This window comes from Myodes glareolus, chromosome 19, assembly GCF_982192425.1.
Source record: "Myodes glareolus chromosome 19, mMyoGla1.1, whole genome shotgun sequence".
In the NCBI taxonomy this organism is placed as follows: Eukaryota; Metazoa; Chordata; class Mammalia; order Rodentia; family Cricetidae; genus Myodes; species Myodes glareolus.
This window is the reverse complement of record NC_142044.1, coordinates 64,654,542-64,681,530: the sequence shown is the minus strand read 5'-3', so window position 1 is coordinate 64,681,530 and position 26,989 is coordinate 64,654,542. Positions and strand designations below refer to the sequence as shown.

The window sequence follows — 26,989 nt, the reverse complement described above, 5'->3', positions numbered from 1 at the left end:
TCCCTTGGTTCTGAGGATTCAGTAGGCTGGCTGCTCGGCTTCTCTGATCTTTCAGCATTAGCCCCTGTGTCTGATTCCAGGTTTTTATTATAAAGATCAGTTAGAATTTGCGCTACTGATATTTGTGTGCATTTATCAAAAGAGACTATTTGAAATGTACCCTGTTCTTTAGCAGATACCCCTGACTTTATAGAATGTGTAGCTGCCAAAGCACCCTGCTTGGACTGTCTCAGGACCACTGGATATTATTTACAACCTAACTAGAACAATCTAGAATGCTCTGGAACAAACCACAGCCAAGGCCCCTGGCGCGGGCCCACTGGCATGTCGCTGGTAAAAATGGCATGTGCCTGTGATCCTATTACCCTGGAGACTGGAAGATGAGGATCAAGACCTCCTCCAGACCAACCTAAGCCACACAGAGAGATCGTGTCTCAATCAATAAAAAGGATCCATGTGGTCCCCAAGGGACTCAACATCTCAGGGCCTCCAGCCTAGCCTTCAACAGACTCTGAAGGGGGACAGCGGCCCCTTCCCTTATCAGAACGTCGGTATAAAGCGTTAACTAGGTAAAGAGCTGCTGACTGCCGCATGCAAGGTTAAAGGGAGTCTCCATCACAGAATTACCAAAAGGCGCCACACTAGGTTCAGGGAACAAAGAGGTTAGAGGTTGTCAAAACTGAGACCTGTGGTAGAAGCTGAAGCCTGGCAGGCCTGGTACGTCTGAGCGAGTGAACACTCTCAGGCTGATTCCCTTTGGGTCCTGGAAAACTGCCAAGTGGATGCCAGACCAGGCAGGGCACCCAGCAGGCTAGTTGTGCCAGGAAGCCCTGGACATCCCCTCTGGCGCCCCCTATCGGCCGGCCTCAATGGAAGCCCCTGAGAACACAGCTGTGCATAGCCTCCCGACCCCAGCACCTTGCAGCACATAACACACAGGGTCTGGTGGCTCACACAGGTAATCCTGCACTCAGGAGCCTGAGGCAGGAGAACTGAAAGAGCCGTGCCACCCTGTGTCAAAGAGAAACTGTGATTCAGTACACCCTTCTTTTGTTAAGTAGTGAGTGTACATTTGGAGCCAGGACACGGGAACTCAGGAACTGATGGCTACATCAGCTGGTGACCCTATCCGCCTCACGTCCCATTTCCCTGAGCTGACTGACCAACCCTTAGTTTGAGCATCATTCCCCAACTCTCTTCAGCTTTGCCCAGCACCTGAAATGTGGGTTTATGTAACTGAAGTGTCCTAGTTCTGGCAATCTGCTGAGCTCCTAAGCCCTTAAAGTTTCCACGCAGCAGAACATCTTCCACTGCTGCCATCATGTCTGGCACAACAACAAGCCCTGTCAGTGATCCTTCAATAAATCAAATATATTCATATACACGTTAAGACTCCTATGTTAAAGAATGCACCGTCTATTTTTGTAAGACAATAATAAGTCAGTGTTTTGAATCTGGCAGTCAAATTAAAGTAATAGTTCAGAAAAAAGCAATTCAGCAACTTTCATGAAGATGTCCATCATTATAATACATATGCACACGATACAGATAAATGTAGAGAGAACATATACAATAGCAGAAGAGGACTGTGATGTGGCAAGATATGAGGCAGCTCCCTGTTGGCTATAATGTTTACATTTAGAATCAGAGTTCTGGGAAAAGCACTATGCTATGGGAACTATGTCCACTCTGGAGAGGCTGGTCATCCGAAGAGGCAGAGAGCACACGGGATCAAACGGAGGTCCTGACCCCAGCTTCTCGCTCTTGAGAAACGCAGTGGGAGGCTCAGACTCTTTATCTGCAATCAATAAAGTGCCTACTGGGCTAGAGAGATGGCTCAGCGGTTAAGAGCATTGCCTGCTCTTCCAAAGGTCCTGAGTTCAATTCCCAGCAACCACATGGTGGCTCACAACCATCTGTAATGAGGTCTGGTGCCCTCTTCTGGCCTGCAGACAGAATATTGTATACATAATAAATAAATATTTAAAAGAAATAAAATAAAGTGCCTACTTTGCAAGAGTATGTCGAGGATTGAGTGAGAACGAAAGAACCATTGGTCTGGACTGGCATGGCATCTCGTCAGCAGGGTATGTTTTATTGTCTTAAGCAAACACACACCATGAGAAGGTGGCACAACATGACAGGCATAATTGTGCTTACGGAACAGGCGCACTGGGGGCACTGAAAGGAAAATGTCTGCGTGTTAAACCACCGCGTTCCACGGGTGAGACTGTGGGCGACTGTTCCTCTGCTTTGTCGTGAGCAATCGTGACAGAGTGTATACAGCGTGTTTGGTCTCTGCAGTTTCAGGGAGCAGAGCAGGGCTGGGGCACCTTTTCTTCAGACACTTAGGCTTCATCCCGGTTTCAGACAGTGTCCGTAAGTCCCATGGAGTTTCCCAGGTGTCAGGAGCATCTGCTGCTCTAAGGAGACCCTGCCTATGGGCTGCAGGATGGCTTCAGTACGGGTGTCAGTCACAAGGAAGGCCGCACACAGCTAGAAGCCTGGAGCTTTTGGTCCCACTGACCCATGCTGTAGAGAAGCAAGTGGGGCTGGAGATGAAACTACCCTTAAAGACCCTGAGTTAGGGGACGGGGATAGGGTTGGGGGAGACATGTACATGCCAGAGGATTGCCTACCCTCGCGCACCCCAACACCAAAACTTCTCAAACACAGAGGCTTCTAAGCTCAGGACCCTGATGGACACACGCTGAGAGTGTATGTGCGTGCGCGCACGCATAAATGCACAGACATGCACTAGAGATTGAATCCAGAGCCTTGTACAAGCTAAACAGACACCCAATTCTGAGTCACAACCCAAACTATCTTTTATAATCTTTTTTAATGAATTGCTAAACACAGGAAAAGCAGCTCTCTGATCTGTGAAACATCCCAGCAAATGTTTCAGACTAGCCCTGAAGAGGGAGCTGCATGGGGCCCAGTCAGATGGAATGGCGGGGGAGTGAAGTGGGGGCAGCCTGTATAGCTGAGTGGGGTCTGCAGGAGCACGGGGAGTCCCTGAAGTTGAATTAAGCTGCAGCTATTCAGTTGGTATCTCCAGAAAATTGAAGAATTGCTTGGTGTAGAAAAACCCACAAACTTGTTGTCAAAAGCATTATGAATAAATAAACAATTTTCCTTTACAGATATTAATCATGGAGTTAGCTATTTTAATAGTGTCTGTGTGTATGCTAGTTTTAACTTACCTATTTACTTATTTTATGTGTCTGGGTTTTTTGTCTGTATGCAAGTCTGCATACCACATACATGCCTGGTGCTGTAAGAGGCCAGAACATCTGATCCCCTAGAACTGGAGTTACATATAGACAGTTGTGAGCTGTCATGTGGGTGCTGGGAACTGAACCTGGGACCTCTGGAAGAGCAGCCGGTACTCGTAACCACTGAGCCATCTCTCCAGGCCAAGATTCATCATTTTTAAGTACAAATTTTGAAAACAATTATTATTTTTACTTTTAGGTTGTTTGTTAGTGACAAGTCCTATGTAGTCCAGGTTGGTCCATGATTCTCCTGCCTCAGCCTCCTGAATGCTAGGATAATAGAAATGAGTGTCTACACCTGGCTCATTTTCTTGATTAAAAAAAAAATCTTATAATAAAATACTCATAAAATGTTTTATCCACTTACATGTTTGCTTCATGGGTTTTAAATACACTTGTATTTAATGTGACCATCAGCATGACCCACTTTCAGAATGGTTCTCCTCTGCAAATGAGAACTCCATGCCCGTTAAACAAGAGCCTTGTTTGCTCCCTTCCCTGGCCCTTGGCAACCACCATTTACCCCTAGATTACCTCTGGGTTCTGTCTCCTTCACTTAACACAAAGGAGAGTCCATCGCTGACTGGAAGGGTTGTTTCTGTGTGTGTAAGCTTATTTTTTTTTGTGGGGGACAGGGTCTTGGCATGTAGCCCAGGCTAGCCTAAAGCAATCCTCTGCTACCACCTCCAGGGTGCTAGGGTTACAGCCACAGACATCATGTCTGGCTCTGTGAGGGCCATCTGGAATGTGTAACTGAGGTCCCTGCAGGATGGCAAGAGAGAGCATGTGAAGGAAGAGGCCCCCTGCCTACCAGTCCAGCAGCCCTCTGGGTATGCCAGTCACGTGAGCCATTTTCATGCTCAACACCAGTGGCCAGCTTTATTCCCCGTGGGTGTCAGCGGTGCACACGCATGGCCACCGCTTACCATCCTCAATGAGTCCACCCAGGGTGTGAGTACCTCCCACCTCCCTTCCTGCCATCACAGCCCTGGCAAGAACTCCGATGCTTTGCCGCGACACTGCGGGACCCCATGTTCTTGAGTCTCAGCCAACTAGAAGTCATTGCCCTGTGCAAAACGTTTGAGGCATCAAGAATGTGACAATCCATTGCTCAAAATTTTATGTAAAGAATGAACGTCCCTGGATTTCGGTGTCTGGGGTGGGAAGGGGGGGGGGCTTCAGGAACCAGTTTGCTTTATGGCCATGCTATCTTGCACCTGAACAGATTTTGGACCACTTCTTTGAAATGGTAACGTTTGAAGCAGTATCCTTTCCCCTGAGTCAAGCAAAAGTCCGTCCGCAAAACCTCAAAGACCATGAGCACAGCCGAGCACAGCTGAGCACAGCTGAGCACAGCCAGCGTCCGGGTCTTGGCACTGTGCTGCTTCATTCTTCCTCACCTTGACACAAGCAGGACTCATCTGGGAAGAGGGGGTCTCAAATGAGGAAATGCCCCATCAGAGTGGCCTGTGCAAGTCTGTGGGACATTTTCTTCATTGATGATAGATATCAGAGGTCCCAGCCCACTGTGATCAGTGCTACCTCTTGGCCAGTGGTCCTGGGTTGGATAACAAAGCTGGCTGAGCCAGCAATGAAAAGCAACCCAGCGAGCAGTGTTCCTCCATGGCCTCTGTTTCAGTTCCTGCCTCCAGGTTCCTGCCCTGGCTCCCCTTTGTGATGGACCCACAACTGTGTGCTGTAATAAACCCTTTCCTCCCCAGGTTGCTTTCGGTCATGGTGTCTATCACAGCAACAAAAATCAAATCAAGAGAGCATCTAAAAACCACTCTCCGCTCCATGGAGAACTGGCTCTTTCCAGGATTGGTACAAGGTAAGCCAGAAACATCTTGTTCCAGAGAGTTAGAAAACCCTCAAAGGATGAAAAGTGTGCATCAAAGCACAACAAAGCCAGTCGGAAGGCACCCTTGTCTATTGCTGAAAGGATCTGAACACCAAAATAAATGACAAATGAAATAAACAATACATGAAGTAAGCATCCCTCGCCTACACTAATATGAGTGAGTGAATAACCACAGACAAGAGAGAGAATTTTTTTCCATACAGAAGATGCCTACAAGTAAGCGTCACAGTAACAATGGACTTGGCAACTATCGTTGTATTATTCATTAAGCCAAGAAACATCAGTGATGCTGAAGCCAGCGAGAGGAAGTTTGATGAGGATCAGGGTGTTTACATGGACACCGAGTCTCTCCCAACAGCGCTTTCTAATTACACAGAGGAAAAAAGTAATTTGCCACGGAGACACCTGACAACACCATCTTAGCCAAGGGACGAAGGTTCTCAGCCAGGCAGCCGTAGGAAGAGCGCAGCTCTGAACTATTGGGTTTTCTACCAGAATCTAATCATGAGGAACCATCAGACAAACCAAAATTGAGGACACTTCCCTCTATAATCCTTGAAGAAGAGTCGAAGTCATAGATATCAAGATGGAGAAAATGGAGAAACTTTCCCAGGCTAAGAGAATTCTAACAAGACCCAGTAACTGTGAACCAGAAGTGTGTCTCAGTGGAGAGAGAGTACTTGTCTGGTATGCACAAGCCCTGGGTTCAATCCCCAGCACAAAATAGAAAGGAAGGGAGGCAGAGGGAAGGGGGATGGGGAGGAGGAAGGGATGAAGGGAGAAGAAAGGGCTTATATGCAAATACTGTGCCATTTTACTGACAGGGATATAGACAAGGTCCTGAATTCGGTCCCCAGCAGAAAGAGGAGGAGAAGCAGGGGAGAGGAAAGGGTGGATGGGAGGATAGAGAAGGGGAGGGGAGGTAGAAGGAGAGGGATAGCCAGCGCAGCCACACAGGACTGGAAGCCAGTTCCTCTTGCTGCATACGGGGCATTATCGAGCCAACTGGTAAAACTTGAATGAGATCTGACAATTAGGTGGCAGTGACATAAATGTTAAATTCCTGGATTTAGCTACATTGTAACTAAGAAAGAGAATGTCTTTGTTTATAGGAGATACATGTGTATGGCTTGTGGGTAAGGGCCACATGTTCTGACTTCACAGGTTACAAAGAACTCCAAAGACAAGGTTCAAGAAGTTTCATCAGCGGTCACCAAAAGCTCAGACGTCCTTTGTCTCACTAAAAGCAAAGGTTACAGCTAACTCAGGCAGCCAAACCTGTTCACCTTGACTGTCGGGGACAGGGTGCCAGGCATGGGCTGGGCACACAGTTCTCTGTCCAGAGTTTCAGACCCAAGGTTTGGCTGGGGAGGGCTGGACCAAGGCCATACTCAAGGCTTAAGTGAAGAATTTCCACATTAAGTACTCAAGCAGCCCATGGCCTCTGGGGCCCGGAAGAGGAGAAGCAAGCCCAGCTCTTCCCACACCCTACAGTGACCAAGACCTTCCCTCAGGCCCAGTGGCTCAGAGAAGGGGAAGACTGGAGAAAGAAGACAGTAAACAAAGCCTTTGCCCACGGGTGTGGTCACATCAGGTTGATAATAACAATAAATACATATTTATTGAGTTTACTTAAGTCTCCAAACCTCATTGTCCTCGGACCTCTCTGCCTCGTCCCTGTGTTGCTACCCAGACTGGAGCCGGCAGGGATCAAATGCTGTCGTCAGTGATACCGAATGTGCTCCTTTGGGACAAGTGTTTACTGGACACCATGTTAGTGACGTGGGGCAGCCCTCTCTCCAGGAAGACAAGATGCTGGTCCATAGTTTGCAAAATTTAACAAGTTTGATTTTTCTCTGGGGTAGTTTTAAAAAGTCAAGAGAGAAAAAAAAAAGGCCTGGCCTGGTGGTATAGACCACAATCTTAGCACCCATAAAGCTAAGACAGAAAGATCAATAGTTCAAGGCCAGCCTGGGCTACATAGTAAGCCCTACTCCCCATTCCCCCCCTCAAACAAACAAACAAGGATGGAAGAGAACTAAATGCCCGTCGATGTGTCTCTTCTCCATGTGTCTGTGAGCGGCTGTCCACAGACCTGTGCAGATTCAACACCACGCTTCCTCATGTGTCCGCTGCCTCCCAGTGCCAGTCAAGGGCCCATCCGTAGAGGATGCCTGGTGGAAGCCATGTTTCTCTGTGAATTAAACACCTGCCTCGGTCTGTCTGGTGCATGACTGCAGGAAGGAATCACTCCTACCATCTCGTTTTTCTGATGGTTTTATTCTATTCTCTTCTGCTATTTTGTTCTGTTCTATTCTGCTGTTTTGTTTTGGTTTGTTTTTGAGACAGGGTCTTACTATAAAACCCCAGCTGGCCTGGAGCTCACAATCCTCCTGCCTTAGCCCCTGAGTCCCGGATTACAGGCTGACAGGTGTGAGCCACCACACCCTGCATGTATGTTCCAGTGTAGGTGTGTGCGCAGTGCCTTTGTCTGCATGCCTGGAAGGCAAAGGGAGGCCTGTCACCATTCCTCATCCTGCCTTGTTTAGCTTGTACAGATTTCTCCAAGACACTCGATCAAAGGGGGATCATTCACTATGTGGATGTCCAAAAAGACAAGATTGGTAACATAGGAAGAGTTAGCGAGTTCTTGGTCTCATACAAACCATGGCTCCTAGGATGAGAAGCCATGCACAAAAGAGATACAGAATAGAGGCTAAATTGTTGGGCACTGCCCGGCACAAAGACTGGGCCGCCAGCCCCCTTCACTGAACACGCAGTTTACTGGATGGGTCCCTGTCAGAGGGAAGCGATTAAAAGAAACGGTTAACAAGAATTACCTCCCTGCACGTGCTCACCAAACCCAGGGGTGTGCATCTGGGTCCTGATGCCATGTACTAGACCTAGAAAAAGGATGGGGCACTAGGGGAATGAGGTGAGGGCACCCTAGGACGAGTCCTAGAGCTCCAATGACGTGAGAGATGGTCTTCAGGATGGACCAGACAGGGATGGAAGAAGAGTGGCTACGGGGCTTCCTCTGGGCTTTTTTTTTTTTTTTTTTTTTTTTTTTTTTTTTTTTTTTTTGCTTTTTGAGACAGGGTTTCTCTGTGTAACAGTCCTAGCTGTCCTGGAACTAGCTCTTGTAGACCAGGTTGGCCTAGAACTCACTGGGATTCGCCTGCCTCTGCCTCCCAAGTGCTGGGCTTAAAGGCGTGCGCCACCACCACCCGGCTCCTCTGGGCTTATAAGGCCTTTTCCCAGCAGTTCTGTCTGAAAACCATATGCACATCACAGAGCCAGTGTCAATCCATCCTGAACCCTCACTGATGCGGTCCTCAGAGATCCAGGAACTAGCAATGGACATCATGATCAGATGACAGCCAGACATGTGTCTGTTCCTGCCTGGGTTCAGCATCTGACCCCAGTGTGACCTCCCTCCTCCCCAAACTCGGCTGACTCATGCTTCCAGAATGGAAACCTGAGTGTTCTGGTTGCCCAGCCATAACTGACTCACATCTCAGCAAGGGGATGCTGTGGAAAAGATTCATGGCAGCTGCCAGATCTCAAGGAAGACCCACTTACCACTTTCTATGTGCCACGCACCAGGCACGTGGCCACATTTCCCACCAATAATAACCCTGGGAAGGTGAGGGGGACTTGGAAGGGATCTTCTCTTTTTCAGAAAGAAGGGAAGTGAGGCCCAAAGAAAGCCACCAACAGGAAGCCACCCAGCTCTCCTGAAGGAGCCAGGCCTGGCTGGAAGAGGGGGCATCTGGCGGCAGATTTCATGGTAAGACTCTTACAGTCCCAGCTCAGCCAGCGGGCGGGACCAGCATAGTCCACTCTCAGCCTGGCAGCACAGGCTGCACCCGGAAGGTGCTTCACAGGGAGGTGTCCTTGCGTTCCTGGTCCCAGCCCTGCTGGGGTGGGTAGGTGAGGCGTGGGGGCAACATAGCCTCTTTTCATTCCTGTGGTTTTAGGTGGCCACTGAGTCAGATTTAAGTGACTGGGGACTTGTGATGTCCTAGGCTGATCTGGCATTTCTTTAAAAGCTTACAAACAGCTAAGGGCTCACTATTTCAGCAGCCCTTACCCAGAACCACAAGGGCTCACACTGCTCTCCCCAGCCCTCCTCACAGCCTTGAAGCATCTCCAGCGCTGCAAAGGCCTTCTTAGGGGCTTGTCTCACTCATGAGCATCGTGCAAACACAGGTGTGCACATCTGCTAACTCAGGAGAGCAGCCAGGTCTGCACAGGCATGTGCCACATGCACCCCGTACAAGCCCTCGCTGTCCTCAGTCCTCGGGACCTCTAAGTCTCTAAGATGCTCCAGTGCCCCAGGTTCCCAGGCTGCAGTAAGACACAGACGCCTACGGTGCATGCCAGCAGGACAGTCAAATCACACACACACACACACACACACACACACACACACACACACACAGCAGACACATACGGGCCCAAGTGTTCACACACTACTGCAAACTCCAAGACAAACATGTGAGACCTTCAGAAGTCTAGGATGAGAACAGGAGCCCAAAGGGGCCCCAGCATTCCAGAAGCTGCAATTCCCAGCCTCATCTCTAGGAGTCACTGTCAAGTTCTCTGCCCTAGGCCTGGACTCTAAGGCAGGAAGGATAAAAGCAACCAGAGAAACAAACAACCCCCCAACCCTACCCCTGCCAGAGAACCAGGTGGGCAGCAGGTGGCACCACTTGGCTGCAGATTAGGACCCAGCCCATCCTTGAGGTGGCAGGAGAGGGACATGCTGGTGGCCTGCTTTCCTGCAGGATATGGGATAATCTCCTACGCAGGCAGGTAGCTTGAACTCATGGACATTGAACCCCAGGTGGGGGTGAGAGAACTGAAGGGCACTGGAGGAATGGGGAAGAAAAGAGGGAGGGAGAGGAAGGGAGGGAGGAAGGGAGGGCAGGCAGGTCCTGGGGAAGCAGGGAACATGGGAGGGAGGGCCCTAGGAAGCAGGGAACTTGCAAGGATGGCATAGGCAAGGAGGTGATAAAGATAAAAACCAGAGAGAAGTGGAGGTGAGGGAGAGAGGGAAAGGGGAGGAGAAGAACCAGACAGGGACAGAGCAGGGCAGAAAGGCCAAGGAAGGGGCCAAGATGGCCCTCATGTGGACACACATCACCATCCGTCACAGGCCCCTTGTCCTGCCAGCCGGTTCCCCAGTCAGGACAGACAGCATCTGCCCCACGCTTCCGGGGCTCTGCCCTTCTCCAGATCTGAAGGAGCCTGGACTGGAGAACTCTGCAACCAAGCAGAGTTCACCGCCTTACGTGAAGAGCGGGCTGTGGGGACTCTGTAATAGAACCTGCTAGAGCTGGAACTCAGAAGCAGGGATCCCACTGCATGGACAGGGAAGAGCGAGTTTTCTTCTCCCCAAGGGCCGACAGTGATGTTCCAACCCAAAGGGGTTAAACGACCTCAGCACCTTGGTATGAGTGAGTCAGACAGGGATGACTTCCAGGAGGGCCTGGGTGACAGGGGACAGTGTCCCAGAACACAGGCAGAGGAAGCTGAGTGGCTCTGGGGCGGGAGGGAGGGGTCAGTGCTCACCTACACACCTTTGCACCACCACACCAGAGAAAGAAAGAACCCCAAGTCAGAGCTAAAAGTCTTTATTGCCTAAACTCCTGCCCTAAACTTTTGCATGCGGAGCCAAAGCTGGACAAGAGAGGGAGAAACCACAGAGCCTACATGGACCGTGAGGCCCATCATTAGACCTAAACCATGACCTGTCTTCCTTGTCCTTTCTATCCTGGGGCCCTGTGAGGGCCTGAGAGACCTTCCAGCATGGAGAAGGGAGAAGCTCTGGGACCGTTGCCATGGCTTCATTCCCAGAATCCCCTGTCCCTCCAGCACCTAAGCACTCCCAGAGGTTGGGAGAGGCAGCACAGTGAGGCAGAGCAGCCTTAGAGGCCTAAAAAGGAGTTGCTGAGGGAGCCACTGAGCCCATTTGGCCCTCTGCTCTGTCTCCTCCTTTGCCAGAGACCCTGATACCAAAGCCTCCACCTATGCAGGCAGGAGGACTCACCCTCCCTACTCTACTTCCTCTCCCAACTTCTCATCACTCCTTGGTAAAACCGGAAGACAAAATACCAGACCTTCCCGTAGCCCTGCAGCCCATAGCTGGCCACGGCATACCCTGCCCACAGTCCCTTCCGTGGCTGACCACGTCCTCTGTGGCTCCTGACTGCAGGACTGGTTGGTTCCAGGTCTCTGACTATGCTGGTGTCTCCTTGTCCAACCCCACCCCAGCATTGTGAGTGGGTCAGGTGCCCACCTCAGAGTCCACAGCCCCCTGGCGAAGAGTTATCTGAATTCCTCCTAGTCTGCAATCTCTCTGCTGTGCAGACTCAGAGTATCTCTGCCAAATTAGTATCTTTAGAGCCTCACCCCACTCAACACCCTGACGTGTTGATGGATGTTACTGACGATTATTAGACACCAGCAATTTCATCAGTGCTGTGTTTCTGGCTTTTCTTGCCTGGAGGGCAGCTGGGGTAGGCAGCTGGAAGCCAGTGCTAAGGACCCCACTGAAGGCCCTCTCACTGGTACAGGCTTGTCCTTGTGTGTAGTGCATGAGCTACCGCAGTCTTATCACAGCCTCAAGGCCCTAGGACTATACCAGGGACAGCTGGCTAGACAACCCCTGGCAAGGAAGGTTAATTCTGCACCCACACCAGGCTCTAGGCGCTGAAGTCACCTGGCCTGTGGGGGCACCGGAGGGCCTACGACTCCCCCACAACTTGCCAATCCCTGGGGCCTCTGCAAAGAGCAAAGCCATTCAGGGGCCCCAAGGAATGACATCATGTCTTCCCGACAGTAGCTAGAGCAAGAAGCTGATAGTGTGAGCCCTGCCCTTGGGAAGCTTCCAGGTTGGGAAAGGAGGAGCAACACCCAGGACCAGGAAGACCCAGGTGCACGGCCTGGCCACAGTTCAGGCCAACAGGCACTGTGGTGAAGACAGCCAGAGTATTGGTCCCCATTCACTATGTGAAGCCTAAGGCTCCAAGCTAAGCCGTTTAACCATTGGGTGACTGTGGAGTAGGCAGAGTGCTAATCTTACAGATTGAAACAGGGTCTCAGAGATCTACTAACCCTCTTCCCCAGCGGAGGAGCTGTGATCCAAATGCAGATCTGCCGGCACCCACACACTTTCTTGCCCTTTCTGCCCACTTCTTGGCCACTCTAAACTCTAGATAGGAGCTTGTCCCTTCCCTTTCAGAAAAGCCTCAAAAGTACCCCAACCCCAGTGGCATGACCCTTCCTAGGGAGGCTCCACACACCACACACCACATACCACACTAGCCACTGCTATGTCCACCCACACCACACACTGCACCAGCCACCTTCCTAGGGAGGCTCCCCACACCACACACCGCACCAGCCACCACATCTTAGGTTTTGCCCTGGAGTTTTCCAAGTTTCTTCTGTGCTCTGAATGAACCGCCTGCCCCATTTTACAGATAAGAAACCAAAGGCTGAGGAGTGTTTACAACTAGCCCAAGGTCACAGAGCTGGGACGCAAATGAGCCCGGCTGGAACTATTAGAGCGTTCATTTGTGTTACAGACAATTAAGGAAGGGGAACTAACAGCCCGCTGCTAATAGTCCCAGGGAGAAGGAGCTAGAGGTTCCAGAGGTGATTCAGTCAACAAGATCTGGGTAGTAAAGGTCAGAGTGGGAAGAGGGAGAAAAATAAGGAGAAAATCAGAAAGGGAGGTAGCAAGACATTTGTCCAAACTGGAGAGCTATTGGAACATGGCAGGAAAGCTATGCCTGGGAGGCACTTCATGTGGCCCCTAACTTGCTATGCAACTTTGAGTGAGCTCCCCCCATCTCTGGATGCCTGGCTGTAAGCAAAAACTAAATAAGCCTGGGTTGGTTCTCGAGTCCCAGCCTGACCCTGATGTTCAAGGTTGCCACTGAGCCCAGAAATGAAGACTCTGATACCAGACCCTTTGACACGAACGAGGCATAGGATAGCACTGGCTGACAGGGACCACCAGCCAATGTGGCATCTGAAAGGAGCATGGGGGTTGAGCTCAGGCACACATTGCAGTGTCCCCAAAAGTCCTTTTGGTCATCGTCTGTCTTAGGAACATGTGTCGACTCTAAGGAGTTCCAGCCTGGAACACGGAGGTAGGAGAGTCCAAACAGGAAGTGACCTCACAGGAAAGAAATGGAGCATGCCCACCACTGCCTACCATCTGAGATACTTGGCCACCCTCAGGGAAAGGAGAGGGTCCTTGGACCATGGTCAGAGAAAAATCCCTAGAAGGATGGAGATTACAGAACAGGAACAAATGGGATGTCGAACTGGAGGATATTCGAAGATCAGGTTAATCTGCGCGCTCAAACTAAGGAGCATGGCATCTAAATATAAATCAGCAAAGGGCAACTCTCCCTCGAGGGCTGTGGAGAGTTCAGAGTCATCAGGGCAGGGGTTTCTACTACTATGGACAGCATGATCATGCGTGCAGTCACACAGACAGAAGGCTACCCAGAACTCCCACAAACCCCATCCCTTCTCTTCTAAACACAGGCCCTTCAAGGAGCCTCCACCTGCCAAGGACACACCACATGGGAAGTCAGAACGTCGGGATATCTTGCTTCACCCGCTCCTGCTTGTTTCCTTTCAGATGCAAGAGGTGTCTGGCAGAAACAGGCCACTGACTTCACGTAGCTACTTCCACGCTTTGGAAGGTGACAGTGACCCGTCTCTTTCCGGCCTAGCTGGCCTCATGCTCCCCTGTCTCCTTCACCACTGAAAGTGAATTGAAAGCAGAAGGGGGCACACAGGAGCTCTGTGGCCTCTCCCTGATGTTAATGCCCCTGCCCCAACCCCACCATCCCATCTTCCAGTGGGAAATCTTGTAGTTCCCAAGAACTACAAGGCCTCACACCATCTCTTCTGGATTCTGGGGACCGAGGTGGAGAAGGCTTAGCTAGTTGGAAGAGTTGTCTACTTACAAGGGGATAAGGCCAGAAGAGAGATTACTGAGGCGCCAGGCCCAGGGCTGTGACATGCACCTGCCACAGCTCCAGGGAGACCAGGGACCTGCCAACTTACCCCGCCCCATGAGCTCATAGCTGTATCTGCCAGGCTCGGGCCCTGGGGAGCAGGTGCTGACAATAAGGCCTGGGCACCAGGCCGAGGCCGGGAAGGCGGGAAAGCTTTTGAGAGCCAGCAGCTAAATCACCGTGCAGGACTCAGATGCACGGCCCTCTGGCCTCCACGTACAGCCGCTGAGCAGCGGACCACCCTCTCCGTTTCTCCCTAGGCCCCTGACACTGGGCTCGGCCTCGTTCTCCTAGTTCTCCCTCTAGAGATCGTGCTTGGGGGAAGAGCAGGTCATTTTTCTCCCTACTGTGTCTCCCTGGGGACTCTGGACAGTTGCCCTGTGTTGAGGAGTAGCGTTTGCTGGGTGGGGGATGATGGCCAAATGCTGTCATTTCTGAGGCTTTTTGCAGTCACACACCTAAACGCCAGTTGTAAAGAGACTATAAATCCCCAAATAGATGCCTCTGTCCTATGACCAGGACATCCCTAGAGGTAGGACAAACTGGGAGTCGAGCCCAGCCCAGGTTCACCTGAATCTTTGAGGTCAAGAACCATTTCCACCAATCCTTGGTTAGATGAGCTGCAGTTTCCAGACCTCGGAAAGGTGACCTGCCCAGCAATGCCAGGAGCTGGACCCCAGGGGCAACCTGGTTTGTGTTCCCAGGTCCAGGGAAAGTGTTCACACACAACGCCAGACACAAATGTTTTTCAGAAAACCCCTGGCCAGGCCCTACATCTCCCAGCTCCCCAGCTGTACCTTATCCTGTTCCCCAAGGGGCCACCACAGCTCTGTTCTCTCACCATCCTCCCCTCTTCCCCCGTCCTCTGCTCCCACACAGAATTCCACTTCACATACACAGGTGTGCAGGCTGTAGCCTAGAAGCGTGGCAGTGCTGGGGTGGGGGCCTCTGACTCTGAGACAACCGGTTCTAGAAGTATCTCTGAGCTCTTCTCGGACTCTCCCCTGGTCTCACCACAAGAAGCCACTGCCCCCCTTTCTCCCTTGCATGTCCCACAAAGAAGAAATTTAGATGACCCAAAATTCCCAGAGAGGAGGGCCTAGCTTAAGGCCACACCGCATTCCCATGCCATTTCCAAGTAGCACCAAAAGGGCGAGGCTGGCAATGCTGCTGGACAGCCCCCACCCAGGAGGCAGGGTAAATTCCCAGAGTAGCAAGTCACTGAGTCGGGTCCCAGGCATGGGGTCCCTAGGGACTAGAGGATTCTGTAGCCATGCTGTTGAGAAGCCAGCTGCCTACGGCCTCCCGCCACCCCAGAGAGAGCCTGGTCTTTACCAGCTTGTCCCACGCTGCCCTTTGGGGAAGCCTTCTTCAGCAGACCCCACCCTGCTCTTACCCTGGCTTACTCCGCGTCCCCTCAGCACTTAGATGCGAAGTTTACTATGTGTTCAGTCATCTTGCTTATGTGTTACTTTGCAAATATTCTCATAGACCTCGGCGCTGTGAGCTGTGAGAGTCTGGAGCATTAATTAAGTCCATTTTGCTAGAGGATTAGTCCCTGCCCTTAAGGAGTGCCGAGGAACACTCTGGAATCGAAGCCACATCTCTCTTGCTGCAATTTTTTCCTCTTGATAATCAAGCCATCTCCCTGACGAAACTCCCCTCAATAAGCAACTTCTCTCAACATTCAAGTTCTTGCTTGGACTCTCGGGGAGGCCCCAGATAAGGTCGAACAGGGGCAGGGATCTCTGGTGTGCCTCGAAGCGGTCAGTTCCTCTTCAAAGGTAATGGCCGTCCTTTGGTGTACTGCAAACCCTTCCCAGGCCATCTCCACTCTTGCTAGCCTCAGAAACCAAGCTGTCTGCGGGGACTACATCCTTACCAGAACTCCGGGGGCTCCCTGCAAGGCCACAGAAGGCTAAAGGGAGAGGCTGCCCTGGGAAAGAATCCTGGCTCTAGCTCTTCTTGACTGTGTGGACTTGATCACTCTGAATCTTTATTTCACTGTCCAGGAAATGGGTGCAGTAATGGCAATCCTGTAGGAAAATGGGTAGCAAAGAGTGGAGCTGATGAGACACACTCGTCTGTGCTGCCCGAATAGAAGGTGATGCTGGACAGGCAGGGTCGAAGGAAGGCCTCCTAGGCCTGCTTGCCTCATCTACCTGCACCTGGGCCAGGGATCCTGCTCCTTCCCCTTCAACCCCAAGCCCTTAGCCAAGCTGGCAGACTGGTGTATGGGGCATCAGGAAATGTGTTTTATAAATTCAGATCAATGAGCCTGGGTAGTTGGCTCCATGGGTAAGAGTTCTTGCTGCCTAGGCATGAGGACTTGAGTTTAAACCCCCGGCATCCATGCAAAACCCTGGGTGTTGCTACATGCTCCTGTAACCCCAGCACTGTTGAAAACGAAAGATCACTGAGGCTTGCTGTATGTCAGCCTAGCTCCAGGTCGAGTGAGAGACCTTGTCTCAAGGGATTAAGGTAGAAAATGATAGAGCAGGACAGTCAAGGTTTTCTGGCCTCTGAATGCATGTGCATGCCTATGTATAACTACACACATACCACACGAACATTCAGACCCCACCAATCAAACATTCAGACCCCACCAATCGAACATTCAGACCCCACCAATAGGACCAGTGGGGGTGGGTATTTGTGAAGAGACACCTCAGCCCTGAAACATCTTCCTTTCCCCCAACACCCAGCCCACCCTGAGCAGGGTCTTAATGGGAATGAGTGATGGGCTGGACATAAGGGCCGCCAGGGCTTCCTGAGTGACAGCGCTCTTACCCACTGGGACAACTCCCCAGACCCATTGATCTGCTTTTATAAATAGAGTTTTCAGATCCTCTCATCCCAACCATGAGCCTGGTTGGCTAAGGGCTCATAGTTGAATGAGAGGAAGCAGGGTCCCTGGCCCAGTCACTAGTCCATGGGGCAGACGTGCCTGGACAGCATTCATGTATACCCGACCTGTCCAGCACTGCACTTCACTCTAAAGCCACCCCACGACATCAGTCAAACATTCTCCAGGAAATGAGAGAAGGAACTCCCAATAGTTGGGGTAGGAAAGGTTTTTCCCCATTCTACACCAGGACAGAACACATGGGCCCTTGGTACAAGCTTCCTGGAGGCTTTGGAGGGAAGTCCCCATTGTCCTGGTCCTGGCCCCAAATGGCAAATTATCTGTCATCAGCTATTTAATCTCAGCCCACAGCACAAAATATATTTTACACAGAGGCCAACACGCACATGTTGTCACGAGACCGTGCTTGGTAATGCACTCACCCTTCTCCACCCTCATGACCCTCTGGCAAGTCACAACCAACCATCTGATGAGTCCTGTTGCAGGTAACGCGAGCAAGGTTCAGCTCAAGGGAGTGAATGTTTCCCCAGGACCGGGGCACTGAGTCAGCAAGTGAGACAGCTGTACATTCGCTCCTTCCTCACTTAAGAAACCCTCATAAGCGGGGAGCTGCGGCCACAGCTGAGGATGCGAAGAGATAGCATCCTCCTCCCAGGAGCTAGAGCACCAGATGCCCTTACAGTCGGCTGAGACCTAAGGAGGCTTTGTAAAGATGTAAGATGAGTTTGCTGCTCACTTAGGAGTTCACATCTACTTTAAGAGGCATGCATCTCCTGAACTGTGAAAACTTTCAGTGAAGCCCTATGCGCCAGGGTGGGTTCCGGGCTCCTCTACCCACCCAGCTAAGCTTCAAGTGGGGGGAAAGTGACCTTTAAGGAGGGTTAGGAAGAAGATGGAACCGGTTCAAAGCTGTGAGAGTATGAACAAGAGGTGGTATGTTCACCAAAGGGACAGCAAGCCCTCCTGGCTCCTCCTTCGGAAGCCTGAGGCCATTTTAACATAATTTCAGTCACAACAGAAACATTATAAGGAGGGTTAGTAAAGCCCTTCTTACAGGGGAGTCTGCCAAGTTCCAGACTCCCTTGTTCCTCAGAGGTTTCCCCAAACCAGAGCATCTTGGCCTAGAGAGTCCTGCTCGGAAGGGAATCTCAGTTATCACCATCTATGGTGACTGAAGAAGGTCAGGTTGCCTTCTAGGGTGAAGTGCACATTAGGGGGAGGGGCAACTGAGAGCATCATCAGCCTATCCCTGCCCGGAAAGAAGGCAGGGCCCACACCCAGGGCTTCCCGCCTAGGAATGCCACCTGCCAGCTGAAATCCTGGCCCACGTGAGCACCCTAAGGGCTGAGAGAGGGGTGAAATTGCTGCTACTCCCACCCCCACAAAACGCCAACAGGAAATGTGTTGAGGTCGTCAACATCTCTATGGCCACCAGGCCAGTGGCCTTATGGCTCCGAAATGATGGGGCAGGAGCCAGGTCATTAGGCAGGGAGACTGTCATTAGAGCAGGTGATGCCACCGTGCTCAGACAATGGCAAACAGTCATTAGTGGCTGTGTCACAGAGTGAGGCAATGCTGTCTGGGGGAAGGGGCAGCACTGGGTGCAGCCTACACACAAACGTACACACACACAGCGAAGTGTGAGTGGACTTCTACACTCACATTCACTTGGGGCTAAAGACACACTCGTGTCTCTACACATTCAGACACAGGAACTGGAAAGTTTGCACATTCACCTGCACACATGGTCACACACATTTACATACAAGGTGTCAACAGGCACATGGATGTTCACACATGGGGGGGACACTGTAGCAGACACGGTGACAAGTTTACTCATAAAGGAACATGAGCAGAAATACATCCCGAATACAAGCTGGGAAGTCATACTCACGTTCACACAGGTGAGAGCAGACATACACACTCACACACACACAAGTGCTCAAGGCACATGTGCCCTTGGGGATGTGAGAAATGGTGTTCACACTCTTGGGTGCATGTTTTTTCATGCACAAGGAGTGTGGGTGGGCATTCTCAGGCACACATGTGAAGGCATATTTGTACTCCCACACATGAGATAACTAGACACATTGCCCAAGAAGTATCCGGGGTCTGAAGACCCCTGTACCACCAGAGGGGCCCTAAGATCCTCCCACAACCAGGCACCCCAACACATACCCTTACACTGAGCTACACACACATACACGCACACGTACACGCACACACACACACACACACATGCATACTTTCTCACACATACACAAACTCTCTCTCACACACACACACATACATACACACATGCATACTCTCCCACACACACACAATCTCTCTCTCTCTCTCCTTTCTCTCTCTCTCTCTCTCTCTCTCTCTCTCTCTCTCTCTCACATACACACACACACACACACACACACACACACACACAAATCCAAGGGGCTCCCACATGCCCCATCCCAACCACCCCTGCTACAAATAGCTTAGAAACTAGACAGAGAAAGTAAGCAAAGGCAGAAGCAGCCCTGCACACTGCACCTGAAGGCCAGCTCCTATTCTCCCCCACTAAAATTCTCACAAAATCAAAATGGGCTGCTGGGACCAGGTGTCCAGGCCTCGTGACCGCTATGGCAGGAGACTGGCAGAGGCAGAAGATGGAGCTCAGAGGAGCTGTGGCCCGGGTTGGTCCACTCCCTGTCCTCTTCTCCCTGTGGACTACAGGGGGGACAGACAGACAGGACCAGACAGAGCTGACTGACAGAGTCTTAGGGTCAGTTTCTCACTATGCTACTCACAAGTTCTGAGGGTGTTCCTTACCTGCCGCCTTTGTAAGAATCGCATGAGTTCCATGACTTTGCCCATGTTGTACTTATTATTTTACATAAATTTTATTCATTTCTACAGACCCTGAAATGGATCTCGATGGGCTAGAGTTGGGGTGTCAGCAGAACGAGGCTCTTTCCTGCCGGCCACAATCCTTAGCTCCCCTGGCTTCAGAGCCAGCTCTTCATATTGGTCATCCGCCTCCTCCAACATTTAAAGGGCTCAGAAAACGATTCTGGATCCACCCAGATAACCAGGTTAATCTCCCCAGCTCTTCCCTTACATCTGTGAAGTCCCCTTTGCCCTGACTAGGATGCAAACATCTCTGGATGGAGCCGAGAGTGGGGTTGCTATTATTCTGTCTACAACGTTGTCTAAACTTGCCAATGCAGCCCCTCGGTATCTTCAGTGGCCAAGTGGAAAGAGCACCCACCCTATGGATGATGTTGTGTTAAACTTCAGGAATACTTAACACAACACACAGGCTCACATATATTCTACACACAGGCTGCCTCACACACTTACTCACACACAGGCTCACACATGTACTCACACACAGGCTCACACATGTACTCACACACAGGCTCACACACAAGCTCACACTTGCTAACACACTTGCTAACACACAGGTTCACACACAGGCTCACACACTTGCTCACACACATGCTCACACACATACTCACACACAGGCTGCCTTCAATCTTCAGCTTCCTAAACCTGGAAGGGGAGTAGTCTGCAGACAAAGGAAGTAAGGGACCTCAGAGTCTAGAAACATCCATGCAGCCCTGGGTTAAGGACTGTGTCTATGGGGCTGTCCCCTGTGAGAGTCCACACTGCAGGGATCTGATGCACAGTGGGGATGTTGCTCCGACGCATTCCTATCTTCTTCATCTGCTTCCCTCAGTTTGTAGGGCCCCGGGGCCAGGTGGGTAGGAGGCCCAGCCTGAGCCACTATTACAGGAGTAAGTAGAGCCTGCAGAGCGATGACCTGACAAGGCAGACCCCATGTAGAGGAGTAGCTCACTGGAAACAGTCATTAGACCCCAGCCTTACCCAGCGCTGTTTGTCCGCTCTGAACACAGCCCAAGGCACCTCAGAGAAGAGCTGAGGTCATCAGACTCCTGCTGGCCAGTCTTACAGGACAGTTTGGAAGACCAGCTGCACCCATTGCCACGTCTTCTCGCCTACATCGACTCCGGCCCTTCTGGCCCCTCTCCTCAGCCCAAGCCAAGTTCGTATCGTATCCCAAACTCCGACTCCCTCCAGAAACTCAGAGTTTAACCAAGGGACTGGGCCTCCAAACATGAGGAGGACTGGACTCGGAGGCAGAAGATCTGGGTGCAAACCTCAGTCCTCTACAAAATGGGAATGTTGACATGCTGGACCTGCCTGGAAGAGGTGACATGCCTGAACACTTACATTGGAATTATGAAACACAAGGAAAGACTCCTACCTTCTTCTCTGTGGGACACAGTAAGCAGGCCATGCCCAGGCTGGCATTTCACATACCAGCTACTGTGGAGATCCCCACATTTCTCTCTGTTGGGGGATCCCCAATAGTTTTGGGGGGAAGAACACCAGAGAACAGGGAGGAGACCATCAGATGGCTAGCAGCCATAGGGTCCTGCAAATTAGGACTTATAAATGCTTGAAGGGCAATCACGAAGTTCCTTGGCTGTGTCAATGCTGGGAATACAGAGACCCAAGTGCACAAGGTGGGTGAGGTTTCAACTTCTGGGTGTCTGTAAGACTCCTACATGGACACTGAGGACCCCTGTGTGAGTGTGAGAGACCTGGAACCTGATGTCTCCCCACCTGGCTGCTCCTTACCAGATCTGGCCAGCTCAGCAGCTGGAGAGGTGCCTAGTGTGGCTCTAGGCCGCTGCCACCTGACAGGTGACAGATCTCTCCACAGGGAGTAGAACAAGGTTTCGGTCTATTATCAAGCCAGATAAAGGCCGTCTCTAGGGCTTCAGGGAAAGAGCTGGACTGACAAACAAGCATCTCTGACAGGCCCCACCACTCCCCGGCTCCATTGTCAGCTGTCCACCTGCCAATGCCTCTTTGTTCCTCTCTAAAAGCAGCCCCAGGGAGAGGGCATCTCCTAGACAGCTGTGTGCAGTGAGGAGAGGAACAGCGAGGAGGCTGGAATCTGCCAGGCAGGGCCGGAGAGAAAGGAACTCAGAAAGTATTGGTCTCCTGGGGTCGGGGGTGTGTTATCAACAACAAACGTGTCTTATCCCACTGCTTGGCACGGGGCTTTCACAGAGAGAATCACAGAAGCATTTCCTGAGTGCGCGACCAGAGAGAGTAGCGAAGGTGAGATCGCAGCTTTCTCCAATGGTCCAGATTACAGGCATGCTTGGAGGGCGGAAATGGGGTCTCCAGACCCGAAGATGAGAGGGTCCAGTGGTCCAGATTACAGGCATGCTTGGAGGGCGGGAATGCGGTCTCCAGACCTGAAGATGAGAGGGAAGGAGGAGATCATTCCCTAAGAGTCACAGAAACTGATACCAACCAGCAGCTGCTCGCCTACTCTACCTACGGCTACAGAACCATAGCCAAAAAGCACCCCTGCCATAGCGGAGGCTGCAATGAGAGGGCCCACTCAATGGATGAGGGAGGGGTCTCTCCAGGAAGACCTCCTGCAGGAAAGCACACATGGCACACCCTGAAGGCCAGGGCTGGAAGTGAGCTGGGCACAGTGGGTGTTACACCGTGGACACAGGGAACACTGTTCCTTAGACTGTCATTTCCTCCTGGCTGGAAGCAGATGAAAGGATGCTCCTGGTGGGCCGGGCTACCCCGCATCCCTCCCTGGAAGGCATCAACAGCAAGCGGAAGCAGGGGCCCTCTGCCAGTTTCCCCTTGTGCAATCCTTCTTCCTGCTCCTCTCCACACAGAGGCAGGTCTGACAACTATGCCAAGAGACCTCTGGCAATAGCCCAGTACCCACAGAGCTAGCCACAGGATGGTTTTCCTCAGGGAAGGCTGGGCAGCTGAAGCCTGGACCAGGGAAAGCGAAATGTTCCATGCTGGGTCCTATCTGCAAAAAGGAGGAGCCTGGGCACTCCGACGTGTCCCTGCCCTGCCCTGAGTACACGTTTCTTTCTTTCTTTTTTTTTAATTTCTTAGAGTTTATTTAACTTTATTTTATGTGCATTGGTATAAAGGTGTCAGATCCCCTGGAACTGGATCTTCAAACAGTTGTGAGCTGCCATGTGGGTGCTGGGAACCCACATGAACCCGGGTCCTCTGGAAGAGCAGTCAGTGCTCTTATCCGCTGAGCCATCTCTCCAGCCCCCAGAGTACACATTTCTTTATACTCTGGACCCTTTGAGGCTTCCTGGGGAAGCTTGTAGGGAGACCTTCCCTTCTCAACCTCCAAGAATTTCTTTTTCTTCCTTTGTATCTTTTCTTTCTTTCTTTTTTTTTTTTTAATTAACCCTATTTTGAGACAGAATCTCACTATGCAACCTTTCTGACCTAGACTTGCTATGTAGCCCTGACTGGCCTTAAATTCACAGAGATCCTCCTGAGTTCTGGGATTCAAGGTATAAATCACCACACCCAGCCAGTCACCAAGATTTTGACTATCACAAGACAGTATCAGGGTCCCCCAGACTCTGGATGGAAAATACAAAGAGCAGGATGTTTAGAACTCAGTACAATGTAGGCCTCCGGGAGCTGACTGCTGGTGGCCTGCATGAGAGCCCAGGACAAAGACCCTAGGTCAACATGGGGCTTAATCCAACTCAGCGCAGGCGAGCAGCCACCCTATCCTGCAAAACAGAGGCCACAGCCGCCCCTCCTTCAGTGAGTGTCCGTGTACTGACTCTACCACAGGCCACTCGGGGTCTGTGACTTGAGAAACCCCACAGCTCTTGGTGATAAGTTCTCTGTCCCAGGAGACAGAGCATGTGCTCTCTGTACAAGATGACCTTTCACTCAGAAAGAGCTAGCGCCAAGACCTACTGTGTGCCAGATTCCATGTGAAGAAGCGTGGTATTAAGGAATCTGAGCCCTCACCATGTCTGCGTTCCCAGAACTCAGCTCAGCTGAAAGGCAGACACAAACATGCCAGCAGCCAATGACAAATAGCTACAAATTGGGCTAAGTGGGCTGAGGACGGGAAAGCTCAATTAGCCTTGCGGCCTCCTCCAGACCTTGAGGCCTGTCCTCATTACACAGCCAGGCACGCATGCCCTCCCCGGGGCTCAGCCCGGCTGAGGGCCTGGCAGAGCAGGGGGTATGACAACTGGGTAAGGAGCCCTTATTGAACCAAATGGGGGTGGGGAGGGCAGAGGGTAAAAAACAAAAACAAGTGTCATTCCATGTAGCCTAATTTTAAGAATCTAGAGACCAAGCATTTGATAAATCACACAGCTGCTAAGTGGTAGATCCCCAGAGCCGAGGTCAGATGTCCCACCTCTGGGTCATGGTCCCATAGCATCCTGAGCTAGGAAATAGCTTCCAGGGATCTGCAGCATCCTGACTCATCTCAGAGGCTCTTCGCCGATGAGCACTGTCTAGTCAAACTGTGTGTGATGTCAGTGTTTCACATCTGGGATGCCCCACACAGAACGTGGCCCCACTGCACTGTCCAGTTGTGGCCTGGGAACCCGAGGGGACCGCACAGGGAGCCACCCAAGGACTTTGACCCAGCAGTAAAATGCCTGGGCTGCAGCCTCTGTGGACTCCACGGCACCTGCGACACTCCAGTAAGACCAGCTCGCGTCTCCAGTGTCACTGTCCCACGCAGATCTGCACCTCCCAGCTTATATGTGGAGTGCCTTTCCTCTCCTCCGCCCCCTCAGTGCCTCCTCTTCCTCCAGGCCTCAGGTCCCTGCCGGAAGGCGACCCAGAGCTCCTCAACTGGACTGGTGCCTCTGCCAGAGTGTGCAAACCTTCTGGCACACAGAAGGGGCCTCACCTCTCCACCCTCTCTGCACCCTGCCCCCTTCCCGAAGCCACACTCCACTCCCCAGTCCCCACACTGGAATACCCAGACAGAGGCTCAGAGGCCAGGAGACCATGCTCCCACATTCCCTGTGGACTGACCCTGTGGCCTCAGGTCAGTCCTGCTCCCCTGGAAGACATGGAGAAAGGGACTAGGCACTGAGCAGGTAGTGCCCTCTGGCATGAACAGCTCGGGAACACATTTGAAAAGATCCAGCATAAAGACAGAACCTTCCCAACCTGCCCTGAAGCTCTGACACTGTCTTTCCTGAACCTCCCTTGGCTCCCAGGAGCTGAATCCCAGGCTGGCCAGTACTCCTGGCAATGTCCACTCAGCAAACAGTGAGAGGTTGCCAGTCCTCAGACCTGCCCCGGGCCATCCCGGAGAGAGCAAGGCAGAGAAGAGACTGAAACTATGACACAGAGATGACTGCCATTCCTATAGACCAGACAGCCAGGTGTCTCTCCTCCCTAACTGTGACGACAGGCCAAGGAAAGCCAGTGAGAGCCAGCACAGAAGAGAGGCAGAGGGAGACAGGTCAGAGGTCACAGGGAGGGCGTGACGAAGGAAGACCGAGAGGATGGAGGAGCCCGTTTCCAGAGTCCCAGATGTCCACAAAGTGTCCTCATGTCCTTCCAGCTGGCATTGCCCAGACTCGTGTGTTTCTGGAAAGTACCCAGGAAGGACCCGGGCAGTCTCCAAGGAGACTTAATACCCCCACCTTCTGCCCCCTCTCCCACAGTCTTCCTGCTTCAATGGACACTCAGCTCCTGGGGCTCTGGCTCCTCTCAAGGCTGGAGAGGGTCCTGTCTGAGCTCAGCAAAGGTAGACAGAAGCCCTCCCCGGCTGAGAGGGAAAACCTCTAGCCAGAGCTAGCCTGATCAGATGGGCCTTGGGGGAGCCCACCCTGAGGTGGAGAGGTGGGTAGAGTCAGAGCAGGACAGGGGTCAGGAGAGGGACTTGCTCAGGGGGGACCAGGGAGGAAGGGTGGAACAGACTGTAGAATTTGTTTATTTTGGGGTTTTTTGCTGCCTTTCTTGTTTGGCAATCACACTGTGGCACTCAAAGACACCTCTCCAGAGGACCCAAGGGGAGTGCGGGGCCCAAGAGGAGGCGACAGGTGGCCCCTGTGTTCCATCATGCCCTCCATCCTTCTGACGAGACAAGAGCACCCTCCAAGGAAAGCCCCCAGAGACAAGCCCCTCACTTCCAGCCGGGAACAACACACTGTGGCCTGTCTGGGCTTAGAGGTTCACAAGAGCCGGCCAAAGTCAGAAAGAAGTGACAGGCTGAAGTGAGCATCGAGAGGGAACTAACCCTACCGAGGACAGCAAACAGGAGACAAAACCGGCTTGCGTTTTGTCCCCTACCCTTCCTGCGGCATCTGAAGTCACCAAGGACAAGCAGTACCCTGAGACCAGGCACATCACCCCACCCTCTGTACTAAGGGTGGCGGATTCAGTGTGTACCTTAGAAGAAGCTGCAGTGAAGAATGTGGGCACATTCAGGTCATACAGAGCCCGGATGCCATCGACTGCCCCCTCAGAGCACTAGGGCCAACCAGGAAACATGGCACTAGATCTGACCGCATGCCATTCAGATACCAGGCCAGGGAAAGATGACGGGAGGCCAGGTCAGTCATTCCAAGCACACCAGGCTCCTGAGTGCAGAACACTGCATGTAGCAGCAGAAGTGGGACAAACACCATCCTGGGGACCCAGTCACGTGCAGCAGGTCCTGGATCAGGGTCATGATAGACTCATGTTCACACCGTCCTGGGTACCCAGTCACATGCAGCAGGTCTTGGAACCAGGGTCATGATAGGCTCATGCCCTGCTGCAGTGCTCTGCCTAAGAATACCAGAAGTGCCATGAGTGGGAACCAGGCCTGAACCCAAGGCAGGGTAGGTGAGGTGGCCCAGCAAGCATGCCCCATGAAGACCTCTGTCTGCCTCAGGTCCCCATAGGGGCTGAGTCCCCTCATTTTCTTACATACACACTCCTCTCTGTGTTCAAGAAGGTTGTGCCAGTCCTGAGGGTAGGGTTAAGAGGAGGGTATCCCCGGACAAGGAGGAACTGGGCCTGACCGAGCCCTGAGCTGAGAGGCTCTGGAGCTCCTTGAAGGTCCCCGTACCCCTTGCTGTCTTGTTTCTGCACCAAACTT

The 26,989-nt window shown here is 51.9% G+C and overlaps 1 long non-coding RNA gene across 1 annotated transcript in view; it reads right to left on the bottom strand.

Annotated features, from left to right (window-relative positions):
* Positions 1-10,762: 10,762 nt before the first annotated feature.
* LOC146890986 (uncharacterized) overlaps positions 10,763-26,989 on the bottom strand; it is a 35,566-nt gene continuing 19,339 nt past the window's right edge. The window contains exon 2 of the long non-coding RNA XR_014997920.2: positions 10,763-22,325. This is a non-coding gene — a long non-coding RNA (uncharacterized LOC146890986). The remainder of the gene's footprint in view (positions 22,326-26,989) is intronic.